Here is a 16,502-nt window from a genome sequence, read left to right as displayed (position 1 = left end):
ATCTGAGGGCCTAATAAAGCCTCAGAGCATTCACCTACTTCATCACGCAAGCACGTAGATTTACTTCTTGGCCACTTGGTTTTGATTCAGCCAACAGGAGGATTCTTCTTACGGCTCTGGGCTGTGTTCAAGATAAGAATCTTCCAAAGAATTTCTAGCCTCGACATGAGGATGTACGTTTTCGTAGCCTCTACAACCGGAACCCGGAAGGTTTTATGGAATGTTGAATTGGTGAACTTTGACGCAAAACCAGAATGTCAGAAGTTTCTCATTAACGCAGGTCTAGACTGGATACCGGTTGTTGCGCCGTTGATGGTGATGGTCTTGTCCCTAGTAGTATTTCTTCTCATTATCAATGACACCGCTTTGGCTGGAGGGTGAGGGGGAATTCAATGGATGATGCCAACTTTCCTCGACCACCTTGGCTACGATAATGAAATCTGCTCTCACCAAGTCATGGAGGTAAGTAGAGTCGGATTGGAAATAAACACATACAAAACTAATTTTTTGTGTCTAATGGGTCGCAAAATTCTTGCTATTTTCAGGACCGTCGACCAATTCGTATATCTAGGTAGCGTTGTTTCTGTTAACAGGGGCGCCGCACTTGACGTTGTTTCATCATCATCATCAACGGCGCAACAACCGCTATCTGGCTTGCCTTAATAAGGAACTCCAGATATCTCGGTTTTGCGCCGAGGTCCACCAATTCGACATTGATGTCGTTTGACTCATTAAAAACGTAAATCCAGATCAACTATTGACGCCATCAAATTGATTACTGGCTTGGCCGAAAATTCAATTCACGGAGGGGGTGGTACCATTGCGTGGTAGAAGCCCGGAGCGTGCATCCAATTCCGTTAATTGGATCTGTACACAAAAGTCCTTGGCGACGATTAGTGTATCCACCTATCTCGCTGCCACGGTGGAAAGCTACTTCCGAAAACAGGCGCTCTGGTATAACACCGATGATGGGCCCCAAGGGGATGTTTTCTCCGTGGGTGTCCCGCAAGGCTCCGTATTTGACCCACTACTGTTGAAAATCATGTATCAGACAACGATGTTCTTAATTTGTCGGTTCCGGAAGAAGCCACGTTCGTGGGCTACACCGACGACGTTACACTGGTTATGGTAGCGAAGCATCTCGATGCTGAGTGGTTCTCATGCGAAGCAATCTGTGCAGTTAAGACTTGGTTCGTTAGCAATGGTCTAGCGACCACGGAGGAAGAGACAGTAGCTCATATTGTCACTTCCAAGTCCGCCATCAAATATTAGGGAGTGATGATAGATGCAAAGTTCAGTTTTAAGCAGCACGTGGAGTATATTTGCAAAAAGGTATCCAACAATGTGAGAGGTCCGCTTCATACTTGCAAGTTGCCTGTAGCCAGGGTTCCAGAGTTCCATCTTGCTGTATCCAGTCCCAGTTTGGGGATCAGTGCTGCATATCTTATCTAACGCAGATAAACCGAGTGCGGTCTACAGAAAAATAGCCCTAAGGGTGTGTTCTGCCGTCCGAATCGTCTCAGATGATTGGCATTTTGGCAGATGAGGTGACGAACATATATAAATCAAGGCCATCTCTGCTTTATCGGAAGCGAAAAGCACCGAAAGGGAGAGATCTATAATTAGATGGCAACAGCGATGGGACGACTCAAACAAGGGTCGATGGACACACAGGTTGATCCCTTAGAGAAATAATGGGGCAATCAATTATAATCTTACCCCGTTTTTCACCATTTATGATAGATACCGACAATACCTCTATAAGTTTAAATCGGACACCTCACCTGGTCGTCCAAACTGCAATGGGGTCCCGGAGGACCTTACTTTACAACAAACAGCTGGTAAAATGAAATATCCTTGCACACTTCTTATATAATTGGCAGCTCTAGAACAGGCAACAGAGGACTTTCCTGGAAAATAACTGAGATGCCTTTGGAAGTAAGATCACATAACTTTTATCTTTTTGAAAACTTCCAGTTTGTTCTAGAAGTCAGAACCGAAGGTGAGTCTCTTACAGGCTTGGAGTTAATGCATGGCAATAGGCGTATAAGTCAAATAAATCTGTAGGACAACGGGGTTACCAGATAAGCCAACCAAAAATCATTCGTTCACCTAAGCCTAAGATGTTCACTTTTGACAGTACTTGCAGGCATGCGTTGGAGTTCCTATGTAAGCACATTGCGCACTAGCAGGAAGTAGGTCAAGAGCAAATAAGGGAACCCTCCTCCCCTCCCTCTCCACTATTGTAGTCGAGCTGCAGCTTTTCAGATTAGGTTAAACTTTTCTCTTCATAATTACCAACCATTATTGGAAACTCCCTTTCGTTGAATTTATGTCATCAGCGCATATTTAGATACGTTCATCTCCGCTATAACATAACACGTCATCAACAATTTTCTCAATGCAGTGTGAGGACATTCTTTTTATTTTTATGAAATTCATTAAGAATAATGTGTTACAGGAAAAAGATCATTATCTTCGCTGTTGAAGTTCCTGTTGCATGAAGTACTTACATTTTCGTAAGTGGATAGAGAGCCTTCACTCCCATGTTCTTAGGTACAGAGAATCATGGAACAATGGAATCATTTTTTTATACTTTTTGGTAACATACTTTTTGGCCATACTGAATAAAACTGATTATTCCTCGGTAAACCCATTTTAAACCAAGTTGTTAAACGGTAATGATACTGGCGTAATAATGGTGATGATCCTTTCTAAGAATACATTGTTCATTAACTTTACGCGGGGGTTTTATTGGGAATGTAATAAACAGGTCGTATTCGGGGGTGTATGAACGATATGGTAGCCATCCTCATAATCTTGACAGGTACGTGGTCTTAAATATATTTACGACTTATGCTCATAAAACGACATTAATTTCGGATAAAATATTCGCTCATGTCCCTGCAAAGACAACAATAAAGCGCCATCTTATCCCCCAAAACTACCCGGAAAGTCGGCTACATGCTGCAGAGAGAGGATTCGACATAAATTATGAGAATTCATTATGTAAATATGGGCAACCTTTGATCCATCTCATCCTTTCCGCCACATGACAATCTTCTTTGTCACATTCTACCTTTTCTTTCCGTTCCATGATTCATCTGAATCTTCCGCCAGTGTCCTTGGTACACAGCCTGATTTCAAGACCGTGAATGGGACCCTATCTCGAGTGCGATTCGAACAAAATGATTCTGTGTGTATCTAAAGTGCTTGGAGCCATTAAAGAGGATTTTACTTTTATTATTCAGAAAATCCCACCTGCGCTACACAGCCATTCCCTCATGAAGAATTAATAGAAACCTCTGAGGATAAGAGACTGAACACTTTGGGTAATCAAATTTACAAACTTGCGAGTGAAGGGGCGAGCAGGAAGGGAATCACTCGAAGATACATCGTGTACAGGCAATGGGATCCCGTCCGCAATCCTACAAATGGTATCCACTCTGCTGCAGCATCACTTCCTTGGACAACTTTTCTTTTCATGCTTTTCGGAGTCCTTGTTAAGAATGTAAGCTGACTGGATTGTATGAACAGTGCCCGGAGAAAGTTTTCGATATTTGAATTTGATTTTTTAGATTCGGTTATTGACTTTCGTTTTTCAATTTTTTTGGCGAAAAGTCCCTATAGGGAAAAACCAACTTTAAGCAAGGAATACTCGTAATTCCATCAAAAGTCAAACTGTACAATGAGTGCTTATTCTGTTTTGAAGAATATTTTCAATAGCTTCTGCAGACGCTTTCAGGATCCCAATGAAACTTTGCAGTGGAAACTAAGTTCAAAATAGCACTTAGTGTTTTGAAATTCGGCCTTACTGCAATGGAACAAAAATATGTACGGAACATCAAAGAATACCATCCATTCTGGCAATTATCTGGCCAAATTATTTATATACGGACAAAATCTTTTTGAAGAATTCACGATTAAATAAATAATTGAAGGAAATTGTTAGGGAGGAAAACTTTCAGTAGAACATTCATTGAAATTGCCCTCGTTAGATAGGAAGAAAGACTATCCACGCGAATTGAATTTGAACCAGGAAGTAGGTTCCCATTAGTAACAGAGACAGAAGAAGGTCCTGCAAGAGAGAATGCTGATTGAAGCATGCTGGGAAGGCATACACTAAACTTCAGTGAAAGAGTCATAATATGAATGGCAAGAGTTATATAGAAATCGATGGATCCCTGGCAATATTAGCCATATTTTAACCTTTATCTCCACCCAAGGTGACGAAATGTCAAGAGATTTTTGAAAGCCCCTTGAAAGGGAAACTGGAGGAAAAAAAGTTGCTTGCAGTACAGCGAATTCATCTACCCTTATTAGAGAAGTTAAACCGGCCGAGATAATGTAAAGTCAAGTCCACTGTTTGGAAGAATCCCTTTTTCCCAGGGCCGTAGCATAAAACACCCGTCCAGCTTATTTCTATACTCGCTCGCTCATGCCCGTAGGTTTGCCTTCGGTCGTTCTCCCAAAGGTTATCGCAAATTCATCCGAATTTTTCCAATTGTTGTGGCCATTTTTTAGGTGTAAAGCTTTTGGCTGCACTACGCCCAAATCAACTACCCTGAACTCTAGCACTGCTCTATCGACCAGGAAGTCGCACTGACCAGCAAGAGGCGTAGACACAAACAAATCGCTGCTTGCCTTCGCTTCCGTTTGGCTCTTCAATGTAATTGTGGCGGAATTACCATTGGCATTGGATCGCCGCTGGGTTCCTTTTCTGGCAGAAGTGGCATATGCCGATGAATGGCTCAATGAATGTTATCCCTGCTAGCAGTTTTAAGGTTTACTTGTCGCACTGCCCCTTTTGAATCGGAATAAACGTCAAGCCCCTTTCTCCTATCTAATGAGCTGTGACTGTTTTCCATAACCAGTATTAACTCTCCCTCAGCCAGAAATGTCTTTGCAAATCCTGAATCTGTTAGTTGCGGAAGCTCCACTCGCACCTATGACCTCAGATAGGTGACAAGAGGCTTCTCAGGATAATAAAATTGGCTGGCATTAATACTTGTCAGTCCTGGCTATTATTAGTTAACGGATATAATGGCCAACTATTCAGGATTGGCTCCGACGTACAAACGGCTGTGTCAAAGCTGTCGTACGTGAAATTGGATATGAAAGACACTTGCTTCAGGCTCCCGATTGTTGCCTCGAATAATCCTTCAAAGTGACTAGCTCTGGGAGCTCAATCTTAGGACCATATCCCCTCAATTTCAGGATGCTAACTGGTGGCAAGCTTCTTTCAACACCTTTGGCGCTCCCACTAGATTCATTCCATTATCAGAGCGAACTGTATGCTGCTGCCCTCTTCGGGTAAAACACTTTCGTGCTCAGATCCATACATATCTCAAAATGTACCGCTTCAGTAGCCATACAAACGAAAACAACTATGTACACTTTTATAGATTTCAGATTAGAAGGCTTTATCTGAAACACTCCGACATTCCCGAATATCGTAGCTGGCCTTATTCGTTCAGTTAGAAGGTCAGCCATCTTCGGCACTGCGGTTTTTCCACGCATTTTAGTGTACAAACCACACCTCCTAATACATCTTTTGACCCAGTTCTGTAAGGCAGGAATATAATGGGATGGTTTTGTTTGAAAGGAATAAGCGCCTGCTTCATTCTTCTACCCACACGTAGAATTCCAGAGGTTTCGTCTGTGAACGGTTTAAGTGCTGACAGCCAATACTGCTTTTCTACTGCTTTCCCTCGTTTAATCCTCTTCATCTGCCCCAAAAAGCTGCCTCTGCTGAAGTTTAACTACTCCACACTCAGCTGCTAGATGAGGAAAGATCTTTGGATTTAGACGTGAGGGGAAGCTCGTGCTTCAGGAACTGTGGTCCGTTGAACCATAACTGATGAGCTTCTGCAGACTCAGCCCTCTAGAAGCACAACCCGTAGGATTACACTTCGATTTCGCATGATGAACAATAGCAACTTTTGGCTGCAACAATTTGTTCTCTTTTAACTACGAACCCAACAAAGGGTGAACCTCATGGGGACCATTTCTAAGCCGCACCGTACATCTGTGTATAATTTTGCACGCTTGCAATTCCAGTTTTGGAATGGTACATGCACCGGAAGACATCCTCACTCGGGCTTTGAGTGGGATAATGCGTCCCTGAGCAGCAATCAACCGAATGTTATATCCTTTGAACGCTTTTTTCCGGCTATTTACGACCGCTGCGTAACTGTCATTCGATGCATAAACCCTATGAGTTACACCTCACCCTACTATAAACGCTAAATTTCAATCCTTAATTCCACCACAATTGTGAGTAACTAGCAGATAGGATCAAAAATAGCAGCGGCTATACTAAGGACTCTTCTTTTGATAGAATGCTATAATGCAAGCCAAGGATCCCGAGGTCCGCCTCTGCTTTCACCATAGGGCTGAATTTGCTGACGCTCGTCAGCGTGCCGCAGAAATTCTCTCCTCTTAGATACTCACTTAGTTAAGGGAAGTTGGACCCTTCCATAGCGTTTCCGTGATTTTGCGAATAGTGTCCTAGGCCTCGTTTCTGCTATGGGCACCATACACCAGGTCATCCATATAAAAGGTATTTTTAATAATCCAGCGAATTCCTTCCTCTGGAGCATTATTATTTGCTACCTGATGGAGTGTGCGGATGGCTTCCTAGAGTACACAGCCTAACCCGTAGGTCACGGTTGTCAGGAAATAGCCTTCAAATGATTCTTCAAGTCTTTGATGATGAATTTGCCTTGCTTGTTTTCCTTGATCACCTTCAGAGAGCCTTTCGGTCGCCCTTGCGCATACTTGGCCTTCTTGGTGGCGAAAATATCGGCCTCGCCGGTCTTCTTCTGTTTATTTAGGATGCGTCGGAAATAGTTGCCATCGAGGTGTTCTGGAACCTTGTATTTGCTCATGTTCAAGCCGGTTTAGGAGGCAATCACATATCGCTGAGAGATGCGACGAAGAGGACAGGCGTTCACTGTGTACAAGCCATTCACCAACAACATACCAGATTTCAGGACCTGCTTTGATAACGTCCAAGGAGCAAAATCAGGATGCGACTAGGCTTCAGTGAGCGGCGTGTGTTGCGGGTATGAGCAAAGAGTGTGAAGCGGACTAATCTCTTCAGTGTTTGGCTTCTTCAAGTAAACTTTCCGTTCACCACCGTTCTTGGGACCTCCGATCTTTTTCACCTTCTTGAAGGGGATCTTTTCTTTCTTGACTACTGGGCGTTTGACGTCCTTGAGCCGGTACAGAGCCCTTCGTTTGTACATCTTACTCTTTGAATACCTCATGATCCTAGGAGACCTAAAGCTAAATTCAGTTCAATGAATGTTCATGAGGGATTTGAATCTTTTCTTCTTATATAATGAAATCAGTTTTTCCATCGAAGGTTGTTCCGCTCCTATTGCTGTCATAAGGAAACTCTACAAGGACTGTATGAAGAGGTATAAGATGGCCAGTAGGGCTACCAGGAGGAAGCTCGCCTCGCATGATTCCCTCAGCCATTCCTTTTCATTCTGCCCTACAATCTATTGAAATATTCTAATACCAGTTTAGAGGTTGGAACTAACTATTGTAATGGCCGATTAACTGTCGTATATTTCCACTTGAAATATACTAGTGTGTTTACCTATTGGCTCAAAATACATTTTCCTTGCATCACTGACCCCTACGCCCTCTTCTTCTGTTATAAGGGACCCGTTAGTGTACCAGGTAATCATCTCCTGGTTTAGGCTGTAGATTACTGCCACGCTGTTCACTCGATATCAATAATTCGAGATATCTCCTAGAAAGAATGTCAATATTCTTTCGATTTAGGCTACTTTCCGCTTCGCTGATACCCCGGACATTCTGAAGGTCGTCCTCCTTCTCTGCATCTGTATATGAAGGTGACAAGGGACTGATTCCAGAATGACCTCCATGGATAACTTTAGGCATGTCCTCGTTGCCCCAGTGATAGACACTAGGCTGTGCTGTTGCTGGGCGGTTCTATCTGCCCATGTTACCACACCATAGACAATCATTTGTCTTACTATTGCAGTGTATGTCCAGGGTAGTATTTTCGTGAAACCTCCCCACTTCATTCCTGCTAAGGATCTGGAATTCATCAATGCACTTGTCAGTTTTCGACATATGTTATGTATTTGATTCTTAATCTCTCTTTCTCTACCTCCATGTATCCTAATGGCTATGGTGATTAAGGTTGCACCTTGTAGCGAATGGTGAAATACTGCGGTAGCCCTGGCTGGATTGATGTACAACCTCACCACTCTCAGATTCTCATACATATGTTTGGTAGAAGATATGATATAATAGCATCTTGAAACGAAGAGAAAACTGAGACGAGCCAGAAGAATGCGTGTCAGAATATACTGACTGACGAAGTATATGCGATCCTAATGGCGATTTCGGGCGTATCGAAGTCTGCAGTATTAGCCAGGCTACATTAAGGACGTTTAATAGTCCTTGAATCACGTCGAAAGTCGTTCAGAAATACATAAAACCGTTTGAACTCTACTTCTGTACCCAATACGGTGGAACTTTTCTGGATACCTTTTCATCGCGTTGTAGATGGAAATGAAATCTCGGTTGCCTTTAGCAGAAGATTGTCCAATGGACCACTAGGGTCTGGGTACTCAGAGGCTTTACCAACGGTTCGAAGTCGCCTTGACGACATGTGTAAACCGAAATTAAGTGGGGGAACCGGGGCTCGCCATTTCAAATTTAAAAGGTCTTGTAGATTTCATATCCAAGAATATATAGCAATATAACACCCCCCCCTAATTGCAAGCTAGAAAGATGGCATTAACTGTATGCAGAGTTCTATTTTCAAACCATTTCGTCGAATGAGGTCAACCGCTATTGAATGAGTGCAAACCGATTTTAATAAAGTTAGAAACAACAAGACATTTATTTTATTAATTAAAAGGAAACTTAGAAATATTTGTCACATATTAAAGATTCTCTAAAGTAGCCTCGGATCCCATACAACTGTCTAAGTGGAAAGACGATGAACCATGCGAGCCATTTAAATTTTCTTAAAACTTTAACCAATTTGTTGGGGCAAATCCAATGCAGAAGGGCCTTCCTATCTGATTTCAATTTACTTATCATAGTAGAAGACGGTTTATAGTGCGTAAACTCGATACTTCGTTCAAGCAGGGGCGCAATAAAATTCTCATATGTGTCTACTTTCTCATTGTATTCAAGGATTTGTCGCATGTCGCCGGTACCTCGTATCTCAAACCACGTTCTCACAAAAAGCTCTAACCGATTAACTCTCCTGGCAAGGATTGCACATTCCTGCTTGGTGGGGTTCATGTTGTCTTGATAAAAATTTTCCAGAATGGCTTTTACTACGTCGTTATCCATTTTAGTTAATCCTCAAGTTGTCCTTGGAAGAAGTAATAGGTAGAATTGAGTCACCAGCCTTTAATCTGGGCTTTTTATTTACCAGCCCCTGATCCTTAGAGCTACTCATCAACCATATCTAACTAGACAAATTCAAGACAATTTCTTTTAAAGTGTCTTGAAAACCTTGATTTAAGGCTAAAAGGGTAATTAGATACAGATGATATAATTGAATTTTAGTTGAAGGATCCTGGCATTAGCTAATTATTTTTATTATCCTGGAGGTCGGAGAAAAGCTCTTTAGGTTCATGACATGCTCTTGATTCAGAAGTTACGGAAAAGTGATTTTTTCAAATGAAATGTAGGAAGGCAACCGTAAAAACAACCTTGGTACGGAAAAGAAAATCCAGCACCGAAATGCCAACTTTATTCGTTTCTTGTTTATTGGAAAAAGATTTTTAGTAGACTTATAAAGGGAAACTGGTACATAATATATTCAAAATGTATGTAGAATGTAAAGAAAGTTATACGTAGGATTTTCTGGTAAATATAGGATATATGTGTCTATGTATATTGTCCATTAAACCATTAGCAACTCTGGGGAGGCCCATAAGGTAGGAAGGATTGCATTTCAATGAAGTTAAAAGGGATCGAATGGAGGCAATTGAAATATCTACAATATCGTTCATAGAGATAACTTAATTTTACAGAAGTGATTAATTCAATTCACGACCAGTCAAATGTAAAATAATTATTATTACAAATTAAGAATTAAAATATACAAAGGACGATTTCCATAAAGTGTTGGATACAATGACGAAACATTACTGAACAACGCTAAGGATAATAATGCCGAGCCAAGCTAACAGGAAAGAAACCGTCTCCACTTTTTTTGTCTCTTCCTTTTGGGCTAAGAACCTAGTTTTTCAAAAATCAACGGCTTGTAGAACTAGGTAGCTTTTTGTCTACAATATGTTTCTAACTCATGTCGTGGCATTTGCTGCTTCCGCGAGACAGAAAGCGCTTGCACTCAAAAGACCAAATTAGCAAAAAACTCGGAGGAGCGCGCGAGACAAATAAATCGCAAGAGGACCTAATCCGAGGACTCGAAGCCATTACCCTATCGCTCGAAGCAACTACCTAGAAAATAGGCGCAACCGAGCCACAGCCAGTCCCAACATTTGCAGCAGCGATCGAGGATACGAACCTCGTGCAGGAGGGACACTTTCAACCAGCTACAGTTACCACCGCTATCATATCCGTTCCTGACTATTACGGCCCGCTCATACATGAACAAAAAAAATCGACGAAACCACAGGGAAGGAGGAAGAGCTAAGTGCGTTTGGGCGCAGCACAAAAATGCGTTGTTCACCGCAGCGATCAGCGAAAGAGGCAGCGAGGGCTGCAGTCGACCGTCCTCCCTAGAGCCGAAGAAGAAAGGCTCATTAGGAAATGCGCGGCAGTGGTGAAGCGTATGCGGTAGGCAACGTTCCTCCTAAAGAACGTCAGCAAAGGCGTCTAAAACGGGCTGATGGAACTGCAGAAACTATTGGACCGCATCTTCTTCTATAGGCGAACGTGGAGATCAGAGGAAGACGATTGGACAGCAGAAACAGCGCACTCTTCGCTGAGAACGCTACTTGCATCAAACGGACTGCAAAGCGGACTGGGGAAAAAGCGGAACGAGGACGACGTGCCTGAAGGAGACTTTATCGAAGTAGTTTCCAGGGCCCAAAAAGAGAAGGCGAAGAAGGAAAAAAGAAACCACTGACTCCGCCGCCAGAGACACGTCTGTCCAAAGACAAAGAGGCTGCCAACCAAAAGCCAGGAGCAGAAAAGACGAGGAAGCGAAATTACCAGCGACCAGAATTGCTGCTTGAAATGGTCAACACTTGCTTCAAGGAGGGCATTTTTCCTTGTCGGTGGAATGTGGCCAGACTCGCATTGATCAGCAAGGGCAAAGGAGACCCAGACCACCCGACTGCATACTGACCGCGCGATTTGCGCACTATCTCATGGAAGGTGCGCTTCCTGTCTTCCTGGAGAAGAGCCGCTTCACCGTATATTATAACAGCCATCCAGAAAACCAACGTATCCGGATAGTTGAGTGGTTAGAGCGCAAGGCTGTCATACGGAAGGTCGCGGTTCAAATCTCACTGGTGGCAGTCGAATTTGTATCGTGATTTGACGTCGGATACCAGTCGACTCAGCTGCGAATGAGTACCTGAGTCAAATCAGGGTAATAATCTCGGGCGAGCGCAATGCTGACCACATTGCCTCCTAGTGTACCGTTACGGTCTTGAATGAAGTGCTCTAACACACTTCAAAGCCCTGATCCAACATGGATTGTTGCGCCAATGATTATTACTATTATCCAGAAAACCATGTGCTCGGAGTAGGTTTCTTAGTCGGCGAGAAAATGAAACCGGCTGTTATCGGCTTTGAAAATACAAGCGAAAGGTTAGAAATATACCCCTCATAAACGTTCACGCCCCTACAGAGTCGGAGAAGCGAGCCAAGTATGATATCAAAATCATACTTGGAGATTTCAACAGTCAAGTAGGGACGGAGCTCGTATTCAGCTGCCATAGCTTACATAGGAATACCAATAATAACGGACCGCGGATTATTCAGTTAGCAGTATCGCAAGAAATGGTTGTTGGATGTACCTGATTTCCGCGGAAAGCGGTTCACAAACATACGTGAGCCTGTCCAAACGGGAACACTTTCAACCAACTTTCAAACAACGTCGCCACCTCTTCGCCTTCATGAATGTCAGAACATATAGAGGGGCCAATATAGACTCGGACAGTCCGTGCAATTCATCGGCTTGGGAGCCAGGCCAGGAGCCGATGGAACTACAGCTGAATCAGTTAAATAGGGAGGCGACCAGTTACACCAACTGTTGATGCTCAAGGTATGAGACAGCGAATCAATGCCTAGCGATTGGCAACGAGGCATTATCTGTCTCATACATTAAAAGGGAGATATCACATAGTGCAGGAATTACAGAGGTATCATGTTGCTGAGTACCATGTATAAGATATTCTCTCCTATCTTGCTAGGCCAGATAGCCCCATACGCCCAGAACATCATTGCCCATACCAAAGAAGCAAATCAGCAATGGATAAGATTTTCTCTGAGAAGAATCCTCCGAAGAATTTTTGGCCCCCTACATGAGGATGGACGATTCCGTAGCCTACATAACGACGAAATCTATGAGCGATACCATGACCGTCCGGTTGTGGATAAAATCCGGCTCAATAGGTTACGGTGGGCGGGTCACTTAATTCGTATGGATGAGGATGATCCCACCCGGAAAGTCTATAAGGGCAATATCTATGGTAGAAAAAGAAGACGAGGCAGACCCTGCCTAAGATGGAGCGATGACGTAAGTCAGAACGCCAGACAGCTTTTAGGGATATTGGATTGGTGGACCTCGGCGCAAAATCGGGGTGTCTGGAGCTTCTTATTAAGGCAGGCTTAGACCGGATACCGGTTGTTGCGCCGTTGATGATGTTTTCGGTGATGTTGATGTTGATGTGATGACTCCAGAACCATTAACCATAGAGTTTTGGATTGTACCTGGTTAATCTGTTCATTTATGTTTTTATTTTTGAATAAAAATGTAAAAAATATCCAAGAAAAAGTAGTTTACGGTAAGTCAGTGAAGTGATATTCATAAAAGCACAAGCCTGCCATAAGGCAGAAAAGCTTACCTGAAATAAAAGATGGTATAGTTAAGAAATAAAGTGTTATTAAATGTAATGGAGTTCACACTCTTATTATAAGAATATTAGATAAAATGAGATATACATCACATTCGAAGAGCAGACTATCGAGCCCTTCAGATAGCGAGTCCTTAGAAGAATTTTAGGCCTATACAGCGAAGGCAACTGAAAAGTTGGAGGAGGAATGACAACTCCTCTTACTATAGAGTTTCAAGCGTTCATTGTCAATATTTGTCTGGCATATCATCGGGGTACTCAGTCCTGACACTATTTCGAACGACAAACTTCTTCAGCGTAAGGAGACATACATGGAAATATTAATATGGTAAATAGGCGGAAGTAGCAGTAGATAGGTCATACATTAAGCAGGGGAACAATAGCGGATTGGCTATTGGCTATTAGCCATGCAATACAATCCAGTAACCCAGGCTGGCTGGTGAGTGGGTCCTCCAGAAGCACAAGTGAAAAGTTCACAGGACATCCTGGTGGGAGCGGTTGACATGATATTCTCCAGTTAAATGATGAACATATATAATAAAGAGACTGGACTTAATGTTAAAACCATTTATTAACAACACCTAAATATTTACTAACAATATCCTTCGCAACTAAATTCGATTTTGGTATCAATCCGGCTATCACTCATTGCTCAGCTTCGTTGAATTCCCACCTATGCATTTTCGAAGACTCAACGGATTATCTTTTCGCTCCAAAAGCGGTGCAATAAACTCCTCGTAGGAACCAAGCCTTATCAGCGCATCTGATAAAAGCGCTCTCCGCTTTCTTTTATTGGAAAGCGACAGGTTTGCTAAAAATTGTCGCGCCTCGGAGATAATAATATTACGAGTTTTCTTGATGTTTTCCCCATTTTGGATTGATGTAACAGCTGGTCGCCTCTGTAGTTGAATTGTTGGATTTCCTTCCTGCTCACACAAGTTTTCTTGAAAGGTTGCATGATCGTCATTGAACTGAGGTTCCATATTTTGACTTGAGTTCAAATTAATGAGGATTTCGAACTTTAAACTGGTTCACTTGCAGGAACTAAATGAAATATATAATCAGAAATGAAGCCAGGACTTAAATACCATAATTTTCTATGCATAAGAGGATGAAGCGGATGTTATAATTGATATTTTTACCGGAGCATATAGGAAGTCATCCAGGGATTCCCGTTCTAAGTTTGAAGGTTTTAAGTTTTTTTAAAAGCCGCCCATCTTGATGTAGGCGAGTCTCCCGTGGCTAAAAATGGGACAAATTGTACCAACTGGTCCTCCAGGTCGGGGGTTGACAACCCTACACGGAAAACAATTTGTTACGAAACTACAACAGGAGCCTCGGACCAGACGGATTACACAACGACGAACTCAGCAACGATAAAGGAATAACGATTTGCGCATTTCATTATGGAACGTGCGCTCCCTGTACAATGATGAAGCTGCTGAGCAGCTAGCCGATACCCTGTCCCAATATAACTTTAACGTTCACGCCCCTACAAAGGAGACTGCAGAGTCGGAGAAGGATACCATCTACGAGGTAGTAGAAGGAAGTCTCGATGACTGTACCAGATATGATATCAAAATCATACTTCGGGATTTTAATAGCCAAGTAGGGAGGATCCCGTATTCAGGCGATACGTCGGCTCCGATAGGTTGCACCAAAATACAAACGATAACGGACTGCGGATTATTCAATTAGCAGTGTCACACGAAATGGTTGTTGGAAGTAATTGGTTTGCGCGAAAAGCGGTCCACAAACATACGTGGGCCTCTCCAGACGGGACCACTTTCAACCAAATTGACCACGTGTTGATCGAACGCCGACACCTCTCAGCCATTATGAATGTCAGAACATATAGGGGGGCCAATATAGACTCGGATAACTATCTCGTTGGCTTGGTGCTTCGAGCTTGAATAACAACACCACCCAGAATCTCTCTGACAATCAGGTGAGAAGTCATCCACAACACAGCCCTCCGCAATACCTATAAGAGGGCAACGGATGCCACAATAACCGCAGTCAACAGAGATCCTGGAGATGAAGCATCTCCATCGAGCGGAGAAGCGACTTCACATACGGAGAAAGGAAGCCAGGGAGAACCAACAGGTCTGTGAACTCGGAAAGTACAGGGAGCAACCGCACTACGCGCGGAAGTTTTACCAGCAAGTCAGCAGGATGAAGTCTTACACACCTCGATGTTCATCCTGCCTAGGCAAAGAAGGAAAGCTGATTTCCGCAAGAATGGGCTTATTGGAGGGATGGGTTGAGTACTTTGATGAACTACTGAACAACCAGAACATCGGCGAGTTGGAGGTCCCGCCAACTGAAGACGACGGACAAACACTGCTAAGTATAAAAGAAACAGTCCGTGCAATTCATCGTCTTAAAAATCATAAGTCGCCAGGAGCCGAATTGGTTAAATATGCAGGCGAGGTGAACCAATGCCTGACGACTGGCAAAGAGGCATTATCTGTCTCACACATAAAAAGGGAGATATCACACATTGCAGCAACGTTGCTGAGTACCATTTATAAGATATTCTCTGCTATCCTGCTAAGCCGGATAGTCCCATACGCCCAGAACATCATTGGCCCACATCAAAGAGGTTTTTTCCAGGCAAATCAGCAATAAATCAGATTTTCTGTGTGCGGCAAGCGATGGAAAAACTTTTGGAATGTGGACATCAGTTGCACCATCTATTTATCGACTTTAAAGTCGCATATGATAGCATAGCCAGGGTAAAACTGTATACGGCCATGAGAGAATTCGGTATCCCGACGAAATTGATAACACTGACTGACGATATCGACATCTTGGGAAAAACCACCCGAGGCGTACAAACTGCTTTCATCCAGATCGAGCAGGCGGTAATTGGGGCGGGATCTTGGGCTGCTTATCAATGAAGGCAAGACAAAGTATATGGTGGCAACGTCAGCACCAAAAACCAACCAACTAACAACATCAAACCGCACTTGTCAAACGGGAAGAATAAAGATAAGAGAATACAACTTTGAGACCGCTGATAATTTCTCCTATCTAGGGTCGAAAATCACAACCAGCAGCAGCTACGATGATGAAATCCGCGCACAGTTGTTGTCAGCCAACAGAGCCTATTTCAGCTTGCAAAGACTGTTCCGCTCGAAACGTCTCACCATAGGGTCAAAGCTCTTACTGTACAAGACAATGATCTTGCCAGTCCTCATGTATTCCTCGGAAACCTGGGTTCTTAGCAAAAAAAGTTGCAAACTCTTGGCCGCGACCGAGAGAAGAATCCGAAGGATTTTTGGCCCCCTACATAAGGACGGACGATTCCGTAGCCTACATAACGGCAAAATCTATGAGCGGTACCACGACCGTCAAGTTGTGGATAAAATCCGGCTCAATAGGTTACGGTGGGCGGGTCACTCAATCCGTATGGATGAGGATGGTCCAGTCCGGAAAGTC

The 16,502-nt window shown here is 43.2% G+C and overlaps 1 protein-coding gene and 1 pseudogene across 3 annotated transcripts in view; both read right to left on the bottom strand.

Annotated features, from left to right (window-relative positions):
• Positions 1–16,502, bottom strand: part of LOC119649141 (prolactin-releasing peptide receptor) — a 97,526-nt gene that overhangs the window by 38,543 nt on the left and 42,481 nt on the right. The window contains exon 3 of one of the 3 annotated variants that reach the window (XM_038051150.1): positions 13,626–14,102. The exons of the other annotated variants lie outside the window; for them this stretch is intronic. The gene's annotated coding sequence lies outside the window, so the exon portion shown is untranslated. Of the gene's footprint in view, positions 1–13,625; positions 14,103–16,502 lie in introns of those variants that run through there. 3 annotated transcript variants of the gene reach the window in all.
• Positions 6,675–7,271, bottom strand: LOC119647751 (annotated as a pseudogene).

Source organism: Hermetia illucens, chromosome 2 (assembly GCF_905115235.1).
Source record: "Hermetia illucens chromosome 2, iHerIll2.2.curated.20191125, whole genome shotgun sequence".
NCBI classification, from domain to species: domain Eukaryota; kingdom Metazoa; phylum Arthropoda; class Insecta; order Diptera; family Stratiomyidae; genus Hermetia; species Hermetia illucens.
This window is presented reverse-complemented; position numbering and strand designations above follow the sequence as displayed.